The sequence below is a fragment of the Solenopsis invicta genome, chromosome 5, assembly GCF_016802725.1.
Source record: "Solenopsis invicta isolate M01_SB chromosome 5, UNIL_Sinv_3.0, whole genome shotgun sequence".
Lineage (NCBI taxonomy): Eukaryota > Metazoa > Arthropoda > Insecta > Hymenoptera > Formicidae > Solenopsis > Solenopsis invicta.
Genome location: NC_052668.1, coordinates 3,546,436 through 3,559,472, shown reverse-complemented (window position 1 = coordinate 3,559,472; position 13,037 = coordinate 3,546,436). Strand labels below are relative to the sequence as shown.

At 37.6% G+C, this 13,037-nt stretch overlaps 1 protein-coding gene across 1 annotated transcript in view; it reads left to right on the top strand.

The window, feature by feature from the left end:
* LOC105206967 overlaps window positions 1-13,037 on the top strand; it is an 86,204-nt gene that overhangs the window by 22,489 nt on the left and 50,678 nt on the right. The window lies entirely within an intron of this gene.

The window sequence follows — 13,037 nt, the reverse complement described above, 5'->3', positions numbered from 1 at the left end:
CACATTGTCAATAGCAAATTCGAGAGATAAAAAGACCATCATAGTTGATAAACGATGCGAGACAAAAGAAAAAAAAATAAAAAAAAGTTACTTCCTCCAGAGTAAAGCAAAAATGATAAATACGCTACATATATTGTACATATTGTATATAGATTATCAGGCTTGGGTAGTAAGTAGTTAAAAAGTTAAAAGTTAAGCAAAAAGTTAAAAAGTTAATAACTTTTAACTTAATTTATTTAATATTAAATGCATTAATTTTTAACTTTAATTAATTATTTTTAAATATTAATTTATTAACTTTTTCTACGTTAAGTTTCTTATCTACCTTATAAATGACAGTATAATACATCAGTACCATCCTCAGCACTTGTAAAATAAATGTTTTTAGTGCAAGTGGTTTGTTATTTGATGATTTACTACGAAAGTAAACCGATCGTTATTTTTAAATAATATTTTTATTTAAATTTAATAATCACTTCAATAATGATAAATTTTAATAGGATTATATTTTATCGATATATCATATGTAAGGTTATATTTTACATTATACGTGAAATCGTATTTTTAATAATTTAATTACAAAATGTAAAAATTGTAAAAATATATATATCTATATATAAAAAACAATATTTCTTCTGATTTTATATACTTCTTTGAATTCAACCAGAATGTGCGTCGCATTAATTTTTGGTCATAACACAGCATGTCGAATAAGAATTAGTAATATCACTATTTATATTTAATTAATTAATTTAATATAATACTTGATGCTGATTTGCAACTAGATACCCATTCCCCCCTGAAAAAACTGTAAGAAATTTATTGCGGAAAATAAGTAGTCGAGGTGGCAAGACAGCGGGACCGGAGATTCCGGAGGTGCCAGGTTCGAACCCTGGGTGGGGTGTTATTTTTCGCAATAAATTTCTTACAGTTTTTTCAGGGGGGAATGAGTATATAGCTGCAAATCAGCATCAAGTATTATATTAAATTAATTAATTTAATATAAATAGTGATATTACTAATTCTTATTCGACATGCTGTGTTATAACCGAAAATTAATTCGGCGCACATTCTGGTTGAATTCGGAGAAGTATATAAAATCACATAAATAAATATAAGCACTAAGACCTAGCTACAACCGAAGAAGGCTTTCTTACTATCATTGTGGTGTTACACTATCGGTCCAATAACATATTTGTAATATTTCTTCTTTACTTCAAATAAACTTAAATTATAAATGAAAGAAAAAAATTTTTTGATAATTTATACTATAATTGTTTGTTATTTTAAATAATGCAATTTTAAAAATTACAATATTCTAATTTTATGTAAATAATGATTTTGAAAATTAATTTTTATTTTAATTTACATTAATTTAATCTTAGTGTAACTTTAACTGAGTTAATTTTTTATTCATATAACTTTTAACGTAACTAAATTAATTTTATGTGCCATTAAATTTAACTTTATTTAGTTAAAAAAAAAATTTATTAACTTACCCAACCCTGTAGATTACATTTGTGTATTGTATATCTGATTATATAGAAATATGCATATATTTGTTTACGGGCAAGCGTTGTCGTACTCACTTAAGCGACTACGTCGCGGAACCATCGCCGGAACGCATGTCAATCGGCGTGCCGCATCTCGAACCTTAAAGCTTCGCAATTGATGAAAGGGAGAATTAAGGGTTTTAGTGAAAGACCCTTAACATTGCAACACAGCGAGTCACGCAAGTTTATTGATTATTGATGATACACTCGACAGTGACGAGTGAACGAGAAATATTAACAAGGAAGGTTTGCGAACCCGGAAATTCAAAAAATCTGAAATTTGGTGTACACATAGAGGAGTTCATCCGTAACACAAAAATATTTTTTGTTCGTGTCCAATTTTAGTTTAAGGGGGTGAAACACCTTTTTAAAAAAATCGGTTTTTTTCTATCCAAGCGAATATTGTCGAAACTATAAAAGATAGAAAAAAATATTCTGAATAAAAGTTAAACAGTTCGAAGAGTACTTTACAATAATTAAAAAAAATTTTTTTTTGTTATTGTTTAACAAAATACCCCCACCACCTAACGTTTTTTTTAATTAAAAAAATTTTTTTGCAGCCAAATTAAAGCTTATTTTTATACGAATCCAACCATATATAATAAAGTGTCATTCCTATGTATCATTCTTAAAAAATAATAAACTCCTTATATATGTATGCTATACGCACCCTGTTCATGCGCTCGATTTTTCCCGCTCATCGCGTATTACGCGAAAGAGCATTAAAGACAAATGAGTATAGTACAAAGAATATTAAAATACGAGTTTTTTAATAATAATAATAATTGAAATAGTAAAATAATAATGAGTTTTTTGAACTCAACTGCTAAAATCAGTCAAATATTTTTGGCGATGTTAAGGTATGTACGTAATACTTTGTACAATTACTTGTACAATTACCTAACCTTGATGTCTAGACTAAAAACAAACTCGGTCTGTTTTCGCTTTGCGTGTCATTTAGCGTGAGACGCGACCGCGCCTCTTAATTTTGAATACCAGACGGTAAATAAGATATTGTCTGGAACTCTATTTTTCAACGTATAATAACGCAATCACATTGATAACTAGACTGTATTTTGCATACCAGACAATAAATAAGATTAGATAAAAAGATTTCTTGGAAATCTATTTTCTAACGTTTAAGCTATTTGCGCAAAATCTATTCGCGCGGTAAATAAATTCATGTAATTGCGTCTTTTGAATCATATAAATATGTCGGAGGAAGTATCATTTTCAGTTTCATTTGCGACGTCAATCAGTTACCATTCTGTTGAAAAGTTAGTAATCATTACTTGACAGAAATTTCTTTAAAATGACGCCGATTAATGTAGCAAACGTAATAAACATGTTAGCTACTACGTTTCAAATTGCGAGTATAACACAAGCACTTATAACACCAATGGAAATTAAAGTACATGACGAAATTAAAAGTATTTTACAAAAAGCTCAGGACACACGTTCAGTAATATTGATAGATCATAATTACATGCTTGATTTTGACGATCCATTGGAGCCACATACCACGCAAGTTGTAGAATATATTACACTTGAAGAAAAAGAAGAAGATGAAGGTAGTTTCGAACGTGAAGTGCATTGTTGATGATGAAGGAGGCGTAGTCGACTACAGTTATAAGAGAAATGCTGTGGAGTTTTGGAAAAGTGGAAAAAAGGCCTGTAGAACTTTACGTGCAGTACAACACAAGTTCCGCAAGGTTAAATTTTATCAGCAACTATACAGGTGGGAGACAAGTATAGCAAAAGGTGGAACAAATGCAGATAAATTTGCATTTATTATGGAATATGTATTGCACAAATTTCAAGAAGCTTGTGATAGAAAATCTATCATTCATGATATGAATTTAAGATTATGGACCTTGGAGGCAAAGGATCAAGTGGATCTACCTGAATTCAGGGCAAGTAAATCGTGGATTTGGAATTTAGCAAAAAAGTTTAAAACACCGAATTGTTTCTCGAAAATTCACCGCATTCCGAACGCAATTTACATTTAAAGATGGAGACAATATACAAAATGTGGCAAAAGAATTTGATACAACTATAAAAGCTAATATCTCAGCTATAGGACCAGAAGAAGTTTATAACACAGACGAAAGTGGCTTCAACCTTGAAATACATTCTGGGCGGACATTAGCGAAATCAGGAGAGAAAGTAATTGAGGCATCAGTTCAAAGTATATCTTCAACAACACATAGTTATACCATTATGCCACTTATTTCGGCAAGTGAAAATCTTCTTTCACCACTGTACATCGTTTTGAAAGAGTCTACAGGAACATTTGGATCAAGGGTGGAAGAAATTCTATTTTGTCCAGTTAATACATACATTTAGGCTTCCAAATCAGGAAAATTCACTGCAGAACATTTCAAAACTTGGTTCACCGATATCTACCGAATACTGGTTGTAGCATACTTTTACTTGACTCATGGACGGGACACGGTTCGAGTCAGTTAGAGCAACATATACCACAAGGTAAAGAAGTTACATTTTTCACTATTTCCAAAAAGACAATAGGTATCATTCAACCCTTAGACGTCTTCGGATTCCGAATTTGGAAAAATTTTGTGCGAACGTTTTCGGATAATGTAATTCTTCAAGAAGAAGATATTAATTTGCACTCCCGTAATGAAATAATTAAATTACAATCCTTAACACATAATCAGTTTTCTTCTCCTAGATTTAAAAATCTTTTCAAATATTCGTGACATAAAAGCGAATATTTGGAAACGCGTCCCGAACATTTTCAAAATCCCGTGGAATTTTGTTATTTTAAAACTGAAAAGCATATACCTAAATATAGTATTTGTGGAAAAACCGCCTTTATGCGCTGTGCATGATGTGGCCAGTATTTGTGTTTCAAACATTTTTACGAAGATTATCATTACTGTAAAAAGTATAATCCGTAATTTTTTTAGTACCAGCGTTTTGTACTAGATAACTCTTGCAGGATACGATTAAACAACAAAGCATGTACAATTGCTTACAAGTTACAAATAAATAAATAGAAGTCAATAAAAGTATAAATTACACAGGAAAAACTGCTATATACAATTTTATATATATATATATATATATACACAGGGTGATTCAAAATAACCTATGGTCCCGAATCTGGCATATTCGTAATCGAATTCTGAGACGATTTTTCCTTTTGCAAAAATTTGTCCGGAGCTTAGTTTTCAAGTTACAATAAGAATTAGTTAGCGTCGGGTCAGGTACAAGTGGTAGACAGGGGCGGCGCGACTCACTGTTACATGCGGGTGTTTCCGTGGGGCACCTCCTGCGCTCAAATGACTGACAAAAGTACATGGACAGCACATTCCTATTTAAACTTTCTCTCTCTCTCTCTCTCTCTGTCACTTTAATTATGCTACATTTAACTTGTCAAATTTCAATCTGTCATCCGGCCGTCAAATATCGGGATGACCGTGAAATTTTCAAGTAAGTTTACATCATTATAATAAATGTACGCCCAAGAATAATAAAATTTAATGCAAATTAGATTACTTAAATGTGCACTTGCAAGTTAAAAGTAGCACTTTTAAAACGCACAAAAAGAAAGGAGAGAGAGAGAGAGAGCACAAAAAGAAAGGAGAGAGAGAGAGAGAGAGAGACGGGGGAGGCCTTTTAAACAAGTTTAAGCACGTTTATGGTACTTACGCACACGGCGATCAGCTTATTGTTTTCACGATACGACAGCTCAATTTAAATTTGTCCTTTATCCAGATCTATCCTTCGAAGTTGTTTCATAGTTCATCACATTTACACTATTTACTCTGCATTTGATTGATAAACGCGGAACTACGCGACGAACCGATCGATCGACTTTATTAATTACTATTAATCACTACTGTAAACACTACAATCCTTCGATGCGTTAAAATTACTCGAAGAAACATGTATTTACGTTACGATCACATAACACGTGTTTACTCGACGATATCAAGCAGTCGACTGAATGTTATTGGTTATGTCGTCATAAGAGTGTCGAACGATTGGTTAAAGCCATAAGTCAAAACGCGGTAATTCAAAATGAAAATATTGATTAATACGATTTACATCGATACAATTTATTAGAAAAATGTGGCAAATACATGTTTATTATTACTTGTTAAAAATTGTAAGTGACTTTATCAAGATAATTATTTAGAATATTTATTATAAAAAAAACTTCAAGAATATAATTCTTGAAATCTCCTTGCAGCAACGGATAATCTGCCCTTTTCAGGGCAACCAAATATTTTATTTCAAGGAATATTTTTACAGTTTTCGCAAATATTAAAAAATATGAAATAAAAAAAAATATTTAGAAAAAATTGATTTTGATAAAATTATTTCTTGAATATTCAGAATGAATAATAATTATCTTGATAAAGTCATTATCATACAATTTTTAACAAATATTGATAAACATGCACTTGCAACATTTTTCTAATAAATTGTATTGATGTAAATTGTATTAACCAATATTTTTATTTTAAATTGCCGCGTTTTGACTTATGGCTTTAACCAATCGTTCGACACTCTTATAACAACATAACCAATAACATCCAGTCGACTGCTTGATATCGTCAAGTGAACACGTGTTGTGTGATCGTAACTGTAAGGCGGGGAAACTAGAATTTGTCAGGAACCGCCTGGGAATATTTAGGAAGCCAAATGAAAGGGCAAAAGGATGACACTTGCAGGTCTCAAGAAATATACGTTTAATGTTAATGACCAGATGTACAAAGATGTCCGTCAACGACGGTTGTCGCACAAGAAGTGCCGTTCTCCTCGCTTCTCCTGCCATGCGGCTTCTTTAAGCCACCAGATGGCAGGTCCGCTATCTCAAGCGACCAATCGCAGGGCGTCCTAGAGATCACGAGGCCTGAGGGGCCAATGTGGTCTCGCGCTCAGTTTCGCGGGTAACTGCAGCCAATCGGTTGCAACGGTACGCAAGTAAAGGCGATTCGCAGCGCCATCACGCTCATGTCCTAACCTAACGTAGGACTCCGCACGAATCTACAGGGTGTCGCTTACAGCTCGGCCATGCTGCAGGATATGTTCGTCCCGAACATTAAATCTAGCGTAAAATAAAAGAAATGAAAACAAACAAAATATTGCCTTCCTGCAGACTAGCGTTGCTTCTTCTTAACTTTGTAAGTTATCACGAAGAACTTTGGTATTGATAATTAAACGAAGAACGATATTGGGAGTGAACCCAATGAACAAAACTAAAGTTAATACGCTTAAACTAACGCATGTGCTTAAACTAGCGGGAACAAAATCTCAATACAAAATTTACTTAAAAGTATACAACGACTTAAATGTACTTAAGATTATCGGAAACGAAAATTTAAAATAATGAAAGAGATCAAGGATACTTGAGGCATTAATTGCGCCCATCCCTATTATGTGAATATGATTACTAAGTTAGGGGTTTAACCCAAGGTTTAATTCGGTCTGGTGACAGAATAGTGTTCAAAGATCTGGAAGTTAACCCAAAACCAGGAATGTCTTGAATTACATATCTATTCTTATTTAGAACCTTGGCTACTAAGTAAGGACCTTTGTAAGATGGTTTCAATTTACGGTCTTCACCAGGTTTGAGAGTGGTATCTCTAATCATGACAAAATCACCCTCCTGGTAACGTGAAGGAGTTTTATGGCGTTTATCGTAATATTCCTTATTATATTGCTTGATCTTATTGGAAACATCTACAGCAATCTCTCGGTTTTCAGTTCTATCGTCATCGAGATTGATGGATGATTTAGTCAAATTGTTAAGGAATTGAACTAGCTGAGAGTCGGACTTATTCCGCCCGTCATACCCTAATAAGAGTTTCGAGGGAGTATTTTTAACAGATGAGTGAAAAGTGTTATTGATAACATATTGAACGGTAGACAGATGATCTGACCAATTCAGAGAGTCTTCAACCAATTTTCTCAAGGAAGATTTTAAGAACCGGTTGACTCTTTCAACAAGACCATTAGACCAAGGCGCCGCTACGGCAATTAAACGGTGTTTTATATTTCTTTGCATTAAAAATCAGCAAAATCCCTGGAGGAAAAAGCCGTACCGCGATCAGTAACCACCTCATTCGGATTCCCAAACGCGTTAAATGTTGGAGTCAAATGATTAATAACTTCTAATGTACCCGTCGATTTGCATGGGAACAAACAGGTAAAGCGCGTACATGCATCGACCAATACTAAAACATGTTTAATTTTATTCCGAGACTCTATCATCGGACCAAAGTGATCTAGGTGAACGATTTCGAATGGTAACTGGGGTGTTCCTACATATTGAATTTCACCTTCTTTAACGTTATTCGAAGTGTTTGCAAGTAAACACGTCAAACAATTTTCTATGTGATTCTTGATTTTTTTCCGCATCGCTGGAAACCAATAGTTTGCCAAAATACCTTGTACGGTTTTGTCAAATCCACAATGGGCAGACTCGTCATGGTAACGACGAATTATGTTGAGAACCATACAATCTGGTACATAAAACCGGGGTTTATCATCGAATTTTTTGTAGACTAAACCTTCAAACAAAGTAAAATGATCATGCTCCTCGGTTTCGAGGTGAGAAGCTATTGCTCGAATATGCGGGTCAGCCAATTGCCTGATTTGCAATTCACGTTCAAGCGGTAACGCGTCAACTGCCGCTACTACCCGACTAAGAGCGTCCACGTGCGTCATTCGCTCCCCTTTTCGATGAACAACTTTAAATTTATAGTTCTGTAACCTCACTGTCCATCGCGCGATACGCGAATTAACGTGAGCTTTATTCAACGCGTAGACAAGCGCGTGACAATCCGTGATAACGGTGAATTCGATACCGTAGAGATAAATGTGGAAACGTTCCACCGCTTTCACAACCGCGAGCATCTCGAGTTCGAAAGAGTGATAGCGGCTTTCCGCATCATTGGTTGCCTGACTATAGTACGCTACAGGCGTCCATTTGCCTCGGTTCTGTTTTTGAAGGAGAATCGCTGCCAAGGCAATCGAACTTGCATCTGTATGCAACTCAGTTTCGAGGCTAGGGTTGTAAATGCGTAAAATTGGATATGAAATTAAAACTGTTTTCAGAGAGTTAAACGCGAGGGCGCAGCCATCATCGAAATTAAACGGAATTCCCTTTCGCAAAAGGTTATATAAGAGTTTAGCCTTAGCAGCGAACTCGGGGATGAATCTTCGGAAAAAACTTACGAGACCGAGGAAACGCTGAAGCTGTTGAACGTTCCGAGGAGATGGAAAATTGCGCACTGCACTCACGTGTCTCTCACTCAAAGTTATACCTTCTTTAGAAATTTGGTATCCGAGATATTCGATACTTTTCTTTAAAAATTTACATTTATTATAGTTAACTTCAAAATTATACTTCTTAAGAAGAATGAGTACTTCTTTTAAAACCGTTAAATTCTCTTCGACGGCATGTGAAGGAATTAAGATATCGTCTATATACACCAGCACCTTGTCTTGGCGTATAAGCGGTTGCAAAATGTGTAAGAGTCTTTTTTGAAACTCGGCCGGGGCCTCACAATACCCGAAAGGAAGTTTCAAGTATTCGTATTGACCATCCGGAGTCGCAAACGCAAAATATTTAGTCGAATCGCGATGTATATCTATTTGATGAAAACCATCGCGTATGTCTAGCAGAGTCATAACTTCAATTCTATCACCGATTCCGGCGATACAGTCTTCTATCATTGGAAAAGGATAATGCTGTTTGACCGTTCGGTCGTTGAGTGGCCTAAGATCCACGCACAAACGCAAGCTTCCATCTCGCTTCCGTACCGGAACAACGCGAGAACAGTAGGGAGAGCTGCTTTCTTTAATTATGCTCCGCGCGAGCAGGTCATCAATTATTTTCCTTAATTGAAGGCGCTCCATCCAAGCGAATCTTCTTGGCGCAAATGCGAAGGGAGAATGATCTTTCAAAGTGACAGAGACGCAATAACCGTCTTCGACTTTAATAATCTCGGTATCAATTACCTCGTTAATGATTTGAATCACGCTCTGATCGGCTTGATAACCGAAATCCGTTTGTATTTCGATCGCGGGCGATGACAAAAGGTTATCTTCAATAATGTCCGCCGAAGCGACTTCGTTAAAAAGTTGAATTCGATTTGATGCAACAGGATCAGAAGGATCGTATAATAATTTGAGATTGTTAGCAGTTATAAAATCTCGACCTAAAACCGCATGAGTTGACCATCCCGAATTTTTAATCAACTTAAAATTGACTTTGGAGAGAAAGTTAGGCAATGGTTCTAACTCGATATCCAGACTTACTTCCCCGTGAGTTGAAATAATTGAATTATTAAGAGCTTTAAAGGAAACCGTATTATGAGTAACAACATTCGAGTCCTGACTTTGAATATTTTCTAAAGCTGAAATTTGCAAGAAGGAAACTGGGCTACCGGTGTCAATCAACGCGAGTAAATTTGATTTAACGCCGTTAACCGCGACAATTTTTACAATTGTATCGCTTATCTTAAGCTCGTGCTGCAGATTGGTCTCGACGCATCCTACAGTCTCAGGCTCCTTTGGTGATGAGGCAGCGGGCACCGTTGAAGTGACTGGATCCTCAGCAACACAGCCGACCTGCGACGAGGCAACCTTGAAGTTGGCAGATGAGAGTGATGATTTGGAAGACGCTGGTGCAGTAACCGAAGCTGTGGCCTGCTCCCTTCTTTTGAGTTTAAAGCAGTCTTCTTTGCTGTGGCCTCTGGCTTTACAGTAACCACAGTGTAAATCCTTGGCGTCCTTTGACGTCTGGTTAGACTTCGTAGGAGAGGAAGGCGAGACTTTGCCTCTCTCTTTTTTAACTGGTGGAGGAGACATCCTCTTCGACGTGGTAGCGTATGCGCTGGTGATCTCGTACATGAGATCTAAGAAGTCGTCAATCGTTTGAGCTCTGAGAGCAGCAGCTGTGCCTCTCAGTGATGCACTACTAATGCCGTTGATCAAAAGCTGGATGCAATCACGCTCAGGCAGTTGCAGCGGATACATAAGCTTCAATTTCTGTCTAGCATATTGCTGGAAGCTTTCTTTCAGGAAGTTCCACTTACGGGCGTCGACCTTTTGCATGGCAAAGTGAATAGGTATTTTACGACGGAATGCTTTGATTAAAGCGGGTTTCAGCAAAGCCCAAGAGCTGGTAGCTGGTCCGATATTCATGTCATGCCAATCCTTAGCATCATTGGCAAGTTTCTCAGATGCAGCTAATTTTATGACTTTGTCCGACACACCATAAATATCGGCGATGTATTCTACTTTTCGAATCTAAAGTTCAACATCTTCCTCCTCTGTTCCACTGAAAGAAGGAATCTGAGATGTAAGCAGTCTCACGGCTTGTCCTGTTGACATGTCCGATAGATGCTGATCCTCACTCTGAGTTGAGGTATTAAGAGGCGAAGGCCTTGAAGGTCCTGGAACCTGCGCACCGGCGGCATTTCCAAGATTCAATTGAACCAACAGTTTGATTTGTTCGGTTAATGCTGCGTTTTTATTGGCTAGCTGCTGAAGAGATTGCTGCAGCGTAGCATTGGAGACATATGAAGGTGTCACCGTTGATGAAGAACCACTGTCTGGGTTGCCTGTGCCCAGCAGATCCAAAGGGCCGTATCTTTCCAGATGAGCCACAAGAGCATCAATACAACGAGTCGGATCCTTGTGCGTCGGTAAACCATATTTTTTAAGTTCGGCGTGCAACTCTCCCACAGAGAGCCCTTCAAGCTGCTGGCGATCAATCCTGGGTTGAGAACCACTTGCGAGGACACTCGCGAATCCGCAAGACCGAATGCGCAGCGACGCGATTGAACACGCACCGACAAGTTTGAACACGCACCGACAAGTGTGAAGGTGACGCACACACCCTTATAAAATGGCGGCACTTTCGAGACGTTACGAAAGGCGAACACGCGGTCGTCAACGCTGGCTGTATTGCAGCAGCGGGAAAAGTCGAATAGACACGACGACGCTAATGCGCGGTAATGAACGCTGGCTGAGACAAAGCCGCGGGAAAAAGATGTAGACACAACGACGATTTTCCGCACCGAGCCAATGGCGCGAGAATGCTGTCGCGTGTAAAGCGTAACACAACGCGGAACGGTGGCGACGAAACACCAAGGCGAACGGGCTAGCTGTCCATGCTGCCTATGCAAAACCGAGTAGCGTAAATGCACTACGGCGAGAATACCGTAAACCGGTGAACACTGCCCGATACACGTGGCCGTGTGGAAAACGTAACGCGTGTCGTAGCGGCCACGCTCGCGTCCTCGTGAAACCGTAAACCGGGGAGAACTTGAAACAAGGCACGAACTTTAAGAGCACACCGCGAACACGAGAGACGGGAGAACTTGACTTCTGTGCAGGCTTCTTTTGTAGAACCGTCGTGCTGACAAGGACAGAGGAAAAACGAGAGTGTATCCCACTTCTGAATTACTTTGGCTGTAAGGCGGGGAAACTAGAATTTGTCAGGAACCGCCTGGGAATATTTAGGAAGCCAAATGAAAGGGCAAAAGGATGACACTTGCAGGTCTCAAGAAATATACGTTTAATGTTAATGACCAGATGTACAAAGATGTCCGTCAACGACGGTTGTCGCACAAGAAGTGCCGTTCTCCTCGCTTCTCCTGCCATGCGGCTTCTTTAAGCCACCAGATGGCAGGTCCGCTATCTCAAGCGACCAATCGCAGGGCGTCCTAGAGATCACGAGGCCTGAGGGGCCAATGTGGTCTCGCGCTCAGTTTCGCGGGTAACTGCAGCCAATCGGTTGCAACGGTACGCAAGTAAAGGCGATTCGCAGCGCCATCACGCTCATGTCCTAACCTAACGTAGGACTCCGGACGAATCTACAGGGTGTCGCTTACATAACGTAAACACGCGTTTCTTCGAGTAATTTTAACGCATCGAATGATTGTAGTGATTAGAGTAGTAATTAATAAAGTTGATCGATCGGTTTGTCGCGTAGTTCTGCGTTTATCGATCAAGTGCAGAGTAAATAGTGTAAATGTGGTAAAATATGAAACAACTTCGAGGGATAGATTTGGATAAAGGACAAATTTAAATTGAACTGTCGCATCGTGAAAACAATAAGTTGATTGCCGTGTGCGTGAGTGAACGTGCTTAAACTTGTTTAAAGCCCTCTTCTCCCCCGTCTTTCTCTCTCTCTTTTCTTTCCTTTTTGTGCGTTTTAAAAGTGCTACTTTTAACTTGCAAGTGCACATTTAAGCAGGCTTGGGAAAGTTACTTTGTAAAAATAACTAGTTACAGTTACAGTTTCTGTCTTCCAAAAAATAACTAGTTACCGTTACAAGTTACTGACTTTAAAAAATAACTCGTTACAGTTACAGTTATTACAAAAGTAACTTAAAGTTACTTTTCAGTTACTTTTCTGTTTTTTTTTTGGTAATATTATAAAACATTGATAATTTAAATACGAGAATGTGAATTATGTTCTAAATTTTCGAGGAT